At 47.2% G+C, this 14,345-nt stretch overlaps 1 protein-coding gene across 2 annotated transcripts in view; it reads left to right on the top strand.

Annotated features, from left to right (window-relative positions):
- The window catches only part of RHOQ (ras homolog family member Q), a 36,476-nt gene that overhangs the window by 17,796 nt on the left and 4,335 nt on the right, over window positions 1-14,345 (top strand). The gene's annotated exons all lie outside the window — the stretch shown is intronic.

Raw genomic sequence — 14,345 nt, 5'->3', positions numbered from 1 at the left:
GCAGGCTGCCTCCATCGGGTGGTCCCCAGAAAAGCCCGTAAACAGAAGTTAGGAAAGAGGGGCGCCTGGGTGGTTTAGTCGGCTAGGCATCCGACTTTCGCTTAGGTCATGATCTCACGGTTCGTGGGTTCAAGCCCCGCGTCGGGCTCTGTGCTGACTGCCAGCTCGGAGCCTGGAGCCTATTTCAGAGTCTGTATCTCCCTCTCTCTCTGACCCTCCCATGCTCATGCTGTCTGTCTCTCTCTCTCTCTCTCTCCTAGAAATAAATAAAAATATTAAAAAAAAAAAAAAAAGTTAGGAAGGGAATCTGATGTCAGCCGTGGCTAGCCTCCAACACCAGGCTCAAGGGTTTGGACTTTCTAAGGGGTACAGTGGGGGGCCAGGGAAGTCTTCTGAAGACCTGTGCTGTGGCTGGGAACTAATACAGAAGCATTAGGTAATATGGATTTTTCCATGCAGCCTTTTCTAGTCCTCGGGGGTGGACGAATTGTCTCCTCTCCAAATTCCTGTGCCACTTAGTGTATGCACCTCCAGTCATTAATTTTGTGCCTGCATTCAAGGCCTTCTTTGGACTCATTCATTCTCATTTAACCATCACAACGACCCTGTGAGATAGGTGATATTAATCTGCCTGTCCCCTGGGAGATAAATGAACGAGAAAACAGACTCAGAGACCTGAGTCTGAAACAGCCTGTACAGGTCACATGCACGGCCCACAAGAGGCAAAGCGGGACCTCAGGCCAGGACCTCTGGCTCCACATCTGTAATTCACTGTTCCAAGGCCTTCCCCTTGATGCCTGCGTCTTCCTGGATCGCCTGACCTCCCTTAAGGGAGAGGTGCGCTGCTGGATCTCCCAGGCAGCACATAGCACCCTCAGTGAAGGAGTCGCCTTGCTGGTCCGCGGGCCCCGACAGGACTCACCTTAGTGGGGCGCACAGGGCAGGCTCGGAGCTGGAGCCACGCAGGTTCCTGTGCAGTTTGGCTGGACCGTAGGGCCCACACCTCTAAGTCTGAAAACCACACTACCTCCTTCCCCCGCCGCCCCCCGTCCACCCCCCGGCCGGCCCTGCTGTTCCCGGGAACCTTTCGACACCACTTCACTTAGTGCCCTGGGCTCAGCTGCCGTCCTCGGTGCCCTGGAGGGCGGGATCGGGGCACCCGTGCCGACGATGCCTCCAAGGGTTTTGTGAGGATACACCACGGAGAAGGGCATTTATCTGGTGCTTTTCCTACCAAGTTTTATTGTTGCCAGCTTCCTCATCTGCCTGTAGTGTTACTTCTCTTTGATTTTGTTTCCCTGGCTCTCCGTGTGTTTCGATACATGTCCCATCTCCCTAGTCAGGTTCTTTACAGGGGGACGTCCCGCTTCTGGATTGGCTGAGCCTCTTGGAACCCACGGGACTGCTGGCACAAAGGTGCGTGTCCCGTTGCCATTTTACAGCCAGCCACCAAAAACGGACTGTGGGTATGTGCACCGTGGTGGCCGTGTCATAGTCCACGTGTGTGTGACACTTTTTCACTGTTCAGGTCTCATTAGCCTTTGTTTTAGAAAATATACTTGAGGGGCGCCTGAATGGCTCAGCAGGCTAAGTGTCCCCACTCTTGGTTTTGGCTCACATCATCATCTCACGGCTCTGAGGTTAATATCTGAATCCCTGCTTGGGAGTCTCTCTCTCTCTTCTCTCTCCGCCCATCCCCTCCCCCAAATAAATAAATAAACTTAAATAAAAAGAAACATGCTTGATGTGTATTGGTGCAGCCGTTTTCAGGTATTTTAATAAAATGCCTGAATTCAGTCCTTGCCTGCTATGTAAACATGCATTAATTAAATTTTTTTAATGTTTATTTATTTTTGAGAGAGAGAGCGAGAGTGAGCGTGAGCAGGGGAGGGGCAGAGAGAGAGGGAGACACAGAATCTGAAACAGGCTCCAGGCTCCAAGCTGTCAGCACAGAGCCCAGTGTGGGGCTCCACCCCCTGAACTGGGAGATCGTGACCTTAGCCGAAGTCGGACGCTGAACCGACTGAGCCACCCAGGCGCCCCAAAACAAATGCATTTATTAAACCTGCAAAAACCACTCAGTGTGCTTTTCACAAAGTCGATTTTACCTCAGTCCTCATTTGCCACCTGTTCGTTCCTCTGCCCCACATCGGCTGAAACTGAATGGAGACAGAGCGCCACTGGGCATGGTCATAAGCTAGCAGCCACCATGTACACTAAGTGCCTTTCATACCAGAGCTCATTCCGTCTTCTTCCCAAAGCTTAGTCCCTAGTGAGTAGCTTGCCCAAGGCCGCATAGCTAGTAAGCCTGTGATTCAGATTCAAAAGGTCTGTGTCTAAAACCTACGATCTGGTTAAAATAAAGGGGCTAAGAGGGACCTAAACTAGTTCTTAGGAATGCATTCCTGCCTCACTTCTGCCCCACTCGCCTGTGCCTCTGGACACGTGACGGGCTCCTTCGAGCCTCGGCTTCCTCATCTATAAGGTGGGAGCTGCCCTACGTCGTAGGCTAACGGTGCTGGGTCAGGGAGAGTTGGATCTCTCATGAAAGCGGAAGCAAGCTGCTCTTCTCGGGGCTGGGAAGTGAAATAGGCTGCAGTAAGGTGTGCGGTTACGTGCTGCGGGCCTGGAAGGGCTCTGCTGGGAACCTTCTGTCGTCCAGAGTGGGGGTGGGAGGCGCGGATGAGGGAAGTAGTGCAGAACAGGTCGTGTCAGGGGTCTAGAACATTCACAAAGGATAAGCCTGCTCAACCCTGTGGAGGAATGTCATGGTGACCTAAGCCCGGTCCCAAGGGGTTGATGTGTTGGATGTTTCTGCCATGTGTAGTATCTCCCTGAATTTCAGAAATCTCCCTGAGTGTGTGTGTGTGTGTGTGTGTGTATGCACGCCAGTGCATACATATGTGTGAGTACCCACAGGGCCCCGGCTTTGCATACTTGTGGACCTGTGTGTATTTTTCTGGAATGAAAGTGAAACTCACACAACATAAAACTCCTCATGTTAAAGTGTCCAGTTTAGTGGCGTGTAGTACAGTCACAGGATCGCACAACCACCCCCTCTGCCTAGCTGCAGAAGTGGTCATCACCCCAGCGAACAGTGTGCATCTTTAAAGGATCCGTTCCATGAAAGCGTGTGTGTAAACTACGTGAGGCTCTCCTGATCTTCACCGCCTGCCCAGAGATCTTCCTCGTCCTCCGATGGCCGACTGCACCGTATGTTTGGCCAAGGAGTGTGGTTCACATACTCAGATTCCAAATGGGCCTGTTAGTCACGGTTTCACTCCTCCACGCAGTTTGACTGGCTCATCCAGGCATGGAGAATACCAGCATTTCAGGCTTAATCGGAGTGTAGTTCCTAGGGTCTGCTCTTGCTGTTCAGCTTCCTAGGAGATCGAAAGCCCAGGAGTAAGTGTATATATCAATGAGTCTTCAGGCTTCCTAAGTGTATTCCCTGGCCGCAAAGGCAGAGGAAGGCAGGTGTTAGTCCACAAATGGTGTTTCCTCTGGCTCTGGCCCTTCCATAATCCCAGTTCTGTGTTGGCTGTCTTGTGTTCCATGTGTGGTCCCCCACAGTCCCTCCCATGAGACGCCCCAGTCACCTGTAGCCCCCGTCCCGATGCCGAGGGCTGCTCCGTGGAAGTGTCGGTCCTGGTACTCACATATGCCTCCCTCTGTGTAGCGCGTCCTGGGGTAACACCTACTCCAGTGTGATACAGGGACCACAGCACTGGCTGATGTGGGGGGGGGATCCCCATACAGTCTCCATGAGCTGCAGAGATGGGGGCCGTGAGTGGCAAATCCTTACAGAGTGGGAGGAGGGAAAGAGAGAGAAGAGGAGGAGGGTAGCTACCTTGGATAATCTCAGGAATACTTCATTCTGATTGGAGTCCGTAGGTCACGTGCCCATCCAAGAACCAATGATGATAGCGCAGGGGCAGGCAACAAGCCCCTTGGAAAATCCAGGGGCTACTTGATTCTGATTGGACTATGTAGGGGGGTGCCCGCCAGGAACCAATGGCTTTGACCAGACGGTGGGGAATGAAACTCCATGATTGGCTTAACCCACTAGGAATTCTTTTAGCTAAGTATGCAGTCAGAGTCCCTGGAGGCATGTGTCTGGGTAGAGGAAAGATGGGTCTAAACTCCACTGGTTTGGGAAAGGAGGAAGTAGGAGAAGGATGCTGGGTAGACAGTCAACAATAGCCTCCTTACCTAGGTAAGGTAAATGTCAAGGCAATGAGAAGGGCAGTGGTCAAGAACAGTAGCAGGAACTAAAAATGCTGTGAGTGCCTCAGTCCGAGGCTCTACTCTTTAGAGCTCCCGTTATTCAGGTGGGTGGGTTGGACCCATTGATGCAACATAGAAAAATAGCCCCGAATTGCAGGAGCCAGTTTGACTCTTGGTTGAAAGCAGTGGCAGCGATGTAAGAAGTTAGCCTGGAGAATTGAGACACTTGATCTGCCTTCTCCAGCTTCGTAGCAAGCCCATCGCAGGCCAGCCGGGAGCCGGCTGCAGTGTACCTTTCGGACTTCACCTTCCCACACACCACCCTTGTTCAGTTCAACAAGAATTTAGTAAGCGACTGCTATAAGCCAGGCTTTGAATTGTCCGCTGCCTCAGGCAATCTGTGGAGGGTACAGATGAGAAGAGAGGCAGTGCTGTTACACTGTAAGAAGTGAGACGGCAGGAGAGGCCCAGGGTGCGGGAAATCCAGAGCAGTGGACTCATAATCTGAATTGTGGGCTCAGAGAAGGGTTGGATACAGAGATCTTTTTTACCAAAGCCTGGAAGATGAGTAGGAGCCACCCAGGCAAGGAAGTCTGGGAGGGGAAGGGCAGTGAGCAGCTGGGCAAGGAACTGTCTTGCCAGGTATTGGGGACCGGCTCGGGTCAGAGTGGGTGGTGATATCTTTTACCGAGATGGCGAACACAGGAGGGGTTGCAGATTTGAAGGGGAAGAAATACGTACAGTGCAGAAATGTTGCATTTGAGATGCTTCTGATTCCACCAAAGGGAAGCATTCAGAGCTGGGTCTGGAATTCAGAAGGCAGAGGGCTCCTCCAGATACACTTCTCTGACCATGTACTTGACATCTCCAGCTTAACGCGTCCAGCATCGGTCTCTTGAGTTTCCTCCTTGCTGTGCTTCTCCACCCACAGGCCTCCTTCCTGTAAAAGACATTGTCCATCCATCCAGCTCCATGAGCTAAACCTTGGATTTGTCCAGAGACCTCCCTGACATTCGTGAATCTTTCAATGACTTTCCACTGCAGGAGGCTCTAATGATCCAGGATGACTACCGCTCCTACCCTGCCTTGTCTGTCACTCTGGCCTTTTCCCAGGTCCCTCAGCGTCTGCCTCTGCCGGGGCGTTTCTGCCTCAGGGCTTTTGCACATACTGGCCTGTGTATGGTTCCTTAAAGTGTCCTACAGATCTCAGGCTAGGTGTCACTTCCTCCAAGACGATTTTCCAACTGACTCTGGTCTTCCTGACTATTCTCTCTCCTAGTACCTGGCTCCTGTCCCTCATAGTAACTCTCCCGATTTGCATTTCATGTCACTTCTGTCTCATCTTGTTAAATGCACTGTATCAGGCCCATCTCTCCTTTTTATAACAAATATGTCTCCTATCCTTATCCCCAAATGAAATCTACAGGAGGTATAACCTCTCTCTACGTATAATTTTGGATCAGTGTAACATCATGCGATATGAAGGTGAATAAAAGGGAAGTGATTCATAATAAAAATATTTATTTCCATATTAAATTCCTAAGTTCCGAGGGCTGAGTACTCCTCAAGTCACAATGAACTTGTCAGAAGCCTACCCCTATAGGTGGAATTACCATGAACGCACAGCTATACATGTTGACTGATGTAATTGTGTTTTATTGGCGCTTCCACGCTAAGAGGGATACTGCCGGTGGTGTGCAGTTTTCTACAATGATAAGCAGCTCCTGTAATGTTTTGAACAAAATAAAGTACAGCCTACCTTTCTCCTTCAATTTATCCTGAAATTACCTTCCTAGAAAATTCATTAAAGCCGCACAACAAATACTTTCTGCTTTTTATATGCAACAGAATTAGGTCCCAGATTCAGGTTATCATAAAAGGGTTTTTCATATTCAGCAGCACACCTGGCGGTACACTCACCAATCACGTGGGACCCGGGAGCGCTTCTCATAATACAAGTTACGTAGCACGCAGACTGCCATCCCTAATACCCGCAGAGTTCCCCCACTCGTGTTGACGATCAGACACACCCCCCGCATCTCCAAAATACCCCGACATGGACAGTACTGCCCAGTGGAGAGGCACTTGCCTCTACTCTGCTCTACTGTGATTTCACGAGGGCAAATGTCTGTCTTTCACTGTAGCGTGTCCGGTGCTTGGCGCCTCGCTGGCAGATACTCGGGGGAATAAATGAATGACCAAATACTCCACCAGTATGAACTTTGTGCTGAGAAAATGAGAAAAGGGGGACACTGCATGGAAGTGTGACCTGACGTTTACCTCCTTGCTGCATGCCTTAGGCCAGCCGACTTCTGTTTTAGCCGAAGAGACTTGTAATTACAGCTGCAAATGATGTAGCATTTCGGCCCTAAGTCCTTTACAACAAGGGAAGTCATCTCACGGTGCACACAAGAAATCGCAGTGGCTCTGAGGTTGTGGTTTGTCTTTTTTTGGAAAGTCAGGCCTGTCTGTTGAAGAGCTCAAAACACTTGACCAGCTCTCTCATTTATCTTAACATGTGTATGCTATATTTACTCTCCCTTCACAGATGGGGAAATGAAGCTTGCCTGAGGGCCATATTTAGCTAAGTCTTGATCCTCTCGGCCTTGTGGGGTCAGCGCCGATAAAACAGAATCCTAATGCTTGATTCTGAGCCGGTAGTTGAAACCTCCTCCCACACGAAATCTGTTCCTAGGGCTGCTCACAAGGGTGAAGAGTGTGAGTTGGGCATTTCTAACCACGTGACATGGCCCTCTAGCTCGGGCCTCTCCTTCTGGAGACGAGGAAGTGCTGGTCATAAGAAGTGCTGGTCATAACCAGCCGGTTCCCTAGGGCGCTGTCGTGCTGACGCCCCACGACTCATTTCGTCTCATTTTCTCTTCTTTTTCTCCAGCTCATCCCAACAGGACTTAGGATCAGTCAGGTGGTTAGAAGGAACATAGTGATGGAACAGAAGCCAAAGAGCCAGCTCACTAGCTCTCAAATCATTGTTAAGTTAATTGGAAGACGGACTTCTTTTGAATCAAAATACATGAAGATGACTGTCACCAAAAGTTAGAAGCTAAACCTTCAGTTTTAAGAATTTTTTTTTTTTTTTTACCCACAGCTACTCAGGCCAGTGATCCAGAAATAGCATTTCACAACAAATTAAAGATTAAATAATAATAATAATAACCATAAAGCCAAATATTTGGAAAGCTTTTGGAAAACAGTGATCTGCTAGGAATGTATAGCCTTTGGCAAAATTCTTCCTCCTCCCTCAATTCTCTTTAATCCACGGAGGGGGTGGGCAAATTCAATAAACTCCTCACTGATGCTTGTTGAACTAAACTTAAGCAAACGCTCCCCAAAGGGACCCAGCCCGGCTTCCTCGAAAAGCAGAGCTATTTTTAAGGGGGTGAAAAGTGATACTTTCATTTCACAGAGTTAAATGCAAAATGAACTCGAAGGTGACCAGAAAACTACACAGAGAGGCCGAGGCTTCACAGGCCGCTAGCACCGAAAATTGCTGAGGGAGTGTTTGTAAGTTGGATTGAAGACAAAACACTTTTCATCTTCTTTAGCTGGTTGGAGTGCTTGTGGCCTCTGGGCACCCTTTGGGGGCTGGAGGGTTTCAGGAGCCTTGCCTGATACCTATCTTGGGCTTCTTACTAGAAACAGATGGTTGGATTGGAGATTGCTGCTGTGCACTTTGGAAGTGACCGAGTTACTCCTTCATGTTCTGTAAGCCACCGGTTGTAAGGGGCATTCTTACCTGCTTGCCTCACATTTCATCTCTCTCTTAAAGCAGTCAGAAGCTATTCTAGACTTTTGACACCTGGGGCCTGTCTTGTTAAAGAATTCTTCTGCTGTGGTCTCGCTTTTTCTCAACCTAGGACGTTACAGAGGAAAACTCTTGTAGGTTTTGACCAATGAGTGTTCCCTAAGTGGAAGTAACCTCCTGGCCTCTTTGGCAGTATGTCACATTGTTAGAGCACTTCGTAACCTTCCAAGCATTTGTCACTGACATTCTCCCATTTTGGGGACAGAGAAACTAAGCCTCTAAGAAATGAGCTGACCAAGGCCACGTGGCCAGGTCAAATATGTGCCAGTCCTTTCCATTTGGTAAGGCGCTACTCAGATGCTGCCCCTTGTAAGTCGTGTCTTAGCATTGCCTAATTACCGTAACTCTTGGCGTTTACCCCATTCTGACTTGTGATGAAGTGTTGGCGTACGTTTGACTCCCTTACCAGGAACTGCCTCTGGGCAGAAGCTGTTAGAAATGTTTGTGTCTCTCCCCACCTACCCACTCTTCCTCCTCAAAGCTAAACTTCTGCGCGTGGTCACACCAGCACTGCAGTATCTTCTTCTAGGCTGTGGCCTTGAGGTCTGCTCAGTGCCTTTTTTTGGACGTACAGATATCTGAAGAGAGAGTTTTCTACATGTTTACACGGTGTTTTACAAATCAGCTCTGATCCGAATCTTCTCCTTCCTTAATTTCCCTGATGTTGGCACCATTTGGGGCACATAGTAGGTGCCTTTTAATGTATCTCGGATGAAGTATTTATATATTCAATCTCCTCTAATTTACATTTCTTTCATTGTGTATGACTATCTTTTTTTTTTTTTTAAGATTTTATTTTTAGGGACGCCTGGGTGGTTCAGTGGGTTGAGCATCTGACTTCGGCTCACGTCAGGAGCTCATGAGTCGTGAATTCAAACCGTGCATCAGGGTCGCTGCTGTCAGTGCAGGAGCTTACTTTGGATGCTCTGTCCCCCTCTCCCCCCGCTCTGCCCCTCCCCCCCAAAAATAAATTGAGAAAACATTTAAAAAGTGATTTGATTTTTAAATAATCTGTACACTCAACACGGGGTTCAAACTCACAATCCCGAGATCAAGAGTCACACGCTTTACTGACTGAGCTAGCCAGGCATCCATGACTATCTTTCATATGCATACATCCTGATTGATTCTCAACTAAACTACAGGCTCCAGACAGTACAGTTGTTTCCTTTCTTTGCGTATACGTATCTTTGCAACATCTCCCATGTTCCAATGGTATGGGCTCAATGAATCTCTGCTGATTGATTTGAAATGACCAGTGTGCCACAAAACGTGGCAAGGACTGCGCTGTCCACTGTGAGTGGTTTTGCTTAAGCTATATGTTTTAGATACGCATTTCAAATAGGCACACACATCCTAAAAACATGCATTTTACACAGAATTCACAAAAGTGGGAGGGAGCACCCAGGTCCCCAGGAAGGGGACAGAGGTGGTGCAGAACTAGGGGCGCTCAGGGCACCGTCGGCTGCGCTGTATGTGAAGAGAGGCCTCCCTACGAGGAGGCACTGGCCGCCATTCTCTGTCACACATAAAGACCTCTTGTTTCCTCTCGAGCCCATTTCTTGTCTCTTCTTGTTGCGGATTCCAGTCAGGTTGTAAAAGTACGATAGTTTTCAAGGGTTGAGGTTGTCATCACCATGGAGCAGACTCTTGACAAGAATGGAGAGAGCTTATTTATGAAGCTATCAGGACACACTTTTAAAAAATTGATAGTTTGGGGGCGCCTGGGTGGCTTAGTCGGTTAAGCGTCCGACTTTTGCTTAGGTCATGATCTCGCGGTTCGTGGGTTCGAGCCCCGCGTCGGACTCTATGCTGACTGCCAGCTCAGAGCCTGGAGCCTGTTTCAGAGTCTGTGACTCCCTCTCTCTCTGACCCTCCCCTGCTCACACTCTCTCTCTCTCCTAGAAATAAATTAAAAAGAAAAAAAATTGATAGTTTGGGTTACCTTGCCGGTTGGGTAAGAAGTAAAAGACTTCACTAAGTAATCCAACAATCCTGTTGACTGAACTCACCATTGTTTCTCGTGGTTTTGATGTTAAGGTAATCGTTTTTAATACGCTTTTCTCTATTCCTGAGAATGTTCCAGTTTCCATGAGGAGATACTTAAATATCTACCTTTTTAAATTGATTGGTTTAAATACAATTGATTGGTTAATTAGGAGGACACCGGAGAACCAGCTCTGAGGAGTTCTGACTTAGGTTAAGTGGCTATTTAAAAGTAAGGGCTGTGGGGCGCGTGAGTGTCCCAGCCGATTAAGTGTCCCGCTTCGGTTCAGGTCACGAACTTGTGTTTCTTGAGTTTGAGCCCCTCGTCGGGCCCTGTGCTGACAGCTCAGAACCTGGATCCTGCTCAGATTTTTTGTCTCCCTCTCTCTCTGTCTGTCTCAAAAATAAGTAAAGATTTAAAAAAACCTTTTAAGTAAGGGCTGCTGTTCCACATTCAACTTCCCTTGTGTTGCCAAATTGCAGATGTACAGCTGGAAATTAAAAATTCTGTGTGCTTCAGCTTATTGATCCCCCAATCCAAATCTTCATTGCACATTAAGTTCACTCAAGATACTGCACAGTGGCAGGGATGCTGGGTTGGTTCAGCCAGTTAAGCTTCCAACTCTTGGTCTCAGTCAGGGTCTTGAACCTCAGGATTGTGAGTTCGAGCCCCACATTGGGCTCAGTGCTGGGCGTGGAGCCTACTTAAAAAAAAAAAAAAGCTGCTGCTCAGTGGACATAATATACAATTTCATATGGTGATTCAGGCTCCAGCATTCATAGGGGATAATTTTTTTTTTTTTAATTTGCCTTCTATTATTGGACTTCTAATTACTCATGCTGAATGGAAGCAGAAAGGTCTTCTTATAAGAACTGCCAATTATTTAGCTTGCAGATTAGAGGCAGAAGTTCATTTTCAATAGTTCACACATAAGAAGTAACATTGCCTTCCAAGGAGTTCTAAACATACTAGCCTTTGTTTTTTGTTTTTTAATAACCTCAATCTATCACACTTTAATAATTCCAACAAAATCTGCAATTTAACAGGTGTCTGTCCAGAAATGATTAAGCTAATTTCCTTCCTATATGTCTGTGTGTCTCTCCTTGGTGAGAGTCAGTATTTGTTGTGGTTACGAAAGGAATCTTTACAGCAGACCTGTGTTCCGTAGAATGTTTGCATTAATGGTATTAAGCATTTCTAAAGAACTTGACATTCACTTACTCTTTATTTCTTGTAATCCCCTTCTGGAGAAAGAGTGCACATTCTGTTTCCCTGATGAGGTCAATTTGCTTGAAAAATAAAAATGTTTCATTAAAAAATATAATTTGACTTTCTTTCTTCTTTCTTTCTTTTGGGTTCCATTCAAAATAGTCTTAAGTCTCTTGAGTTCCAAAATGACTAATTAGTACAGTGATAATATAGCATTCTCTTTCATTGATCTGAAAATTATACTGTCCTCAGGAGACCTTAGTTGGATTTGTGTATTTTGATGCCAGCGGAGAAAATGTTCTTTCTCACAAAAGAGTTTCTTCTCTGTGATGTGAAACCAGCCCCTGTGTGAGACGGAGGGGACCTGGCGTGGATGTGCAGAGGCAAAGGCGACTTGGCTTCCCGTGGGATGTAGGATTGATGTTGCAGCCTCGGAAGAGTTCTCGCATGTGCCTGGCACCGTGCCGAGTGCTTTAGTTGCATTATTTCATTTATTCCTCAGAATCCTATGAGATGGTATCCTCATATATGGGAAAACTGGATATCTGTGTATGAGGAGAGATTTTTTTTTTAATGTTTACTTATTTATTTTGAGAGAGAGAGAGAATGAGCATGAGCAGGGGAGGGGCAGAGAGAGAGAAGCCTAAGCAGGGCAGGCAGAGCCGGATGTGGGGCTCTGTCTCACAAACAGTGAGATCATGACCTGAGCAGAAATCAAGAGTTGGACGCTTAACTGACTGAGCCACTCAGGCGCCCCAAGGAGAGACTTTTAACAAGAGTACCCACCCATCTACTCCCTGACCGTGCTGAGCCCATGTTTGCTCAGCATCCTAGAGTGCGAGGTAGGATGCTCAGAGTAATGCTGTCCTACTTCCCATCATACAACAACCTGTGGTTATATAGGCAGCAGAGCAGAAAGTATATTTATTTCACACACCCATTCTACTGTTTGACATTCAAACTGCTTTGTAAAAACGTGTTGCATTTTTCATAGTAGTCCTCTTTTTTTTAATTTTTAAAAAAGTTTTTAATGTTTATTTTTGAGAGAGAGAGACAGAGCATGAGCTGGGGAGGGGCAGAGAGAGAGGGAGACACAGAATCTGAAGCAGGCTCCAGGCTCTGAGCTGTCAGCACAGAGCCCGTCACGGGGCTCGAACTCACAAACCACGAGATCGTGACCTGAGCCGAAGTTGGACGCTTAACCAACTGAGCCACCCAGGCGGCCCTGTAGTAGCCCTCTTAAAGTAACCAGCTGGGGTACAATGTGTTTCACACCCACTCTGCCTGATATCTTCATTAATTAACGCCATTCGTAATGCCAGAGCACTGTTCTATTCAAAACCAATTAGAGGCCCCCTGGTGTAAAAATGAAGGGTAAAGAAGATGGGGGATGGCATTTCTCCTCTTGTCTTGTAATTAATAGCCGATACCTGAGAAATCTTCCACTGCCCCCTCCCCGGGCTCCAGACTGGCGGCGTGCTTTTTGAAAGGGTCACAGGAAAACTGAAGGGTTAACTGCAAAGTCAAGAACTGGAGACATTAACACGCTTGCGTGGAACCTTATATTAAGAAAAACGTTGGAAGAGCACATGGAAAGAGAGTTGTCCTGCAAGGGAAATGTGTTGGTGAACTCTGCGTGGAAAGCGTTTTTAATACAACTTCAGCTCCATGTTTGTGCCGTTTTAGTTGTGAAGGGTGCTGGCCGAGGTCAAGGATAGTTTTCCCTGAAACCAGATGAGAATCTAACTACGACAAAAATAGGGTTCTGACTGCTCTCTCACCAGAATGTAAATAAGCAGAATATTTGTGTCATAGGGAGTAGTGTAAGCAAAACAGGATCCTCTGCCTTTTGTGATAGAGAGATACTAAAACAGCCATCGATAGGGCAGCCCTTCTGTGGAAGTCGAAGCGGCAGGTTAAAATTTTACAGCAGTCTAGCGGCGCCTGAGTAGCTCAGTCGGTTGAGCATCCAGACTCTTGATTTCGGCTCAGGTCATGATCCCAGGGTCGTGGGATAGAGCTCTGCATTGGGCTCTGTGCCGATTTAAGATTTTCTCTCTCTCCCTCTCCCCCTTTGCCCCTCCCCCACATCTGTGCACATGAACATGCTCACTCTCTCTAAAATAAAATAAATAAGGGGCGCCTGGGTGGCTCAGCCTGTTAAGCATCCAGCTTCAGCTCAGGTCATGATCTTGCAGTTCATGAGTTCAAACCCCGTACTGGGCTCTGTGCTGACAGCTCAGAGCCTGGAGCCTGCTTCAGATTCTGCGTCTCCCTGTCTCTCTGACCCTCCCTTGCTCACGCCCTGTCTCTCTCTCACTCTCAAAAATAAATAAACATTAAAAAAATTTTTTAATTAAATAAATAAATTAACTAAATAAATAGATAAGTGAAATCATATAGCAGTCTAATGTATTCTCATTTGGAAAGATCTCCAGGAGATGCTGAAGGATGCTGCTTGATCTCTTCTGTCTACAGATGTTTGAATACGGACAGTTGTGGGCTGACACATGCATGCGAAAAGAACCAGAATGGTACCCACAAAAACACCCACACGGGGGGAAGGGAATAGAAATGGAAGAGGAAAGGGGGAGTTTTGTGCATTTACTTTCTATGTTTCTATCTTTAAATTTACACCCCGCACTCACGTGTAATTAAGAGAACTATATAAAGAGGGAAAGCAAAGATTGAAGGTCTCGGTGAAGATCCGTAGTGGTTAAGGCATAGCTTTCTGAGTAAAACTGCCAGGGTTCGAATCCCATCTCCGTTCCTCTGGCCGTAGCTCCTTCCACAGGAGAGTTAACTTCCGTGCCTCCTTTTACTCCTCTGGAGAACAGGGGTATCGTACTTCTGTCATATGGTTGTTACTAGGATGAAATGAGTAACGGAGGGGAGAGCGTCCGGACCACGTCCTGACACACGGTACACATTCAGCATATGTTAGTCATTAGCAGTCAGAATACTCGGACAACGTCTAGCTTTAATCAATTCTTGGTGCAAGCTTTCAGTCTGAAACGTTTCTAGTTTAGTAGTCACAGCAGATTTCCTCCAAGTTTGGTTGTAGTTGTTGATGATACTGTCACATCCTTAGCCCACTGG

This window comes from Hyaena hyaena, unplaced genomic scaffold (assembly GCF_003009895.1).
Source record: "Hyaena hyaena isolate Hyena2069 unplaced genomic scaffold, ASM300989v1 scaffold_274, whole genome shotgun sequence".
Classification (NCBI taxonomy): Eukaryota; Metazoa; Chordata; class Mammalia; order Carnivora; family Hyaenidae; genus Hyaena; species Hyaena hyaena.
This window is presented reverse-complemented; position numbering and strand designations above follow the sequence as displayed.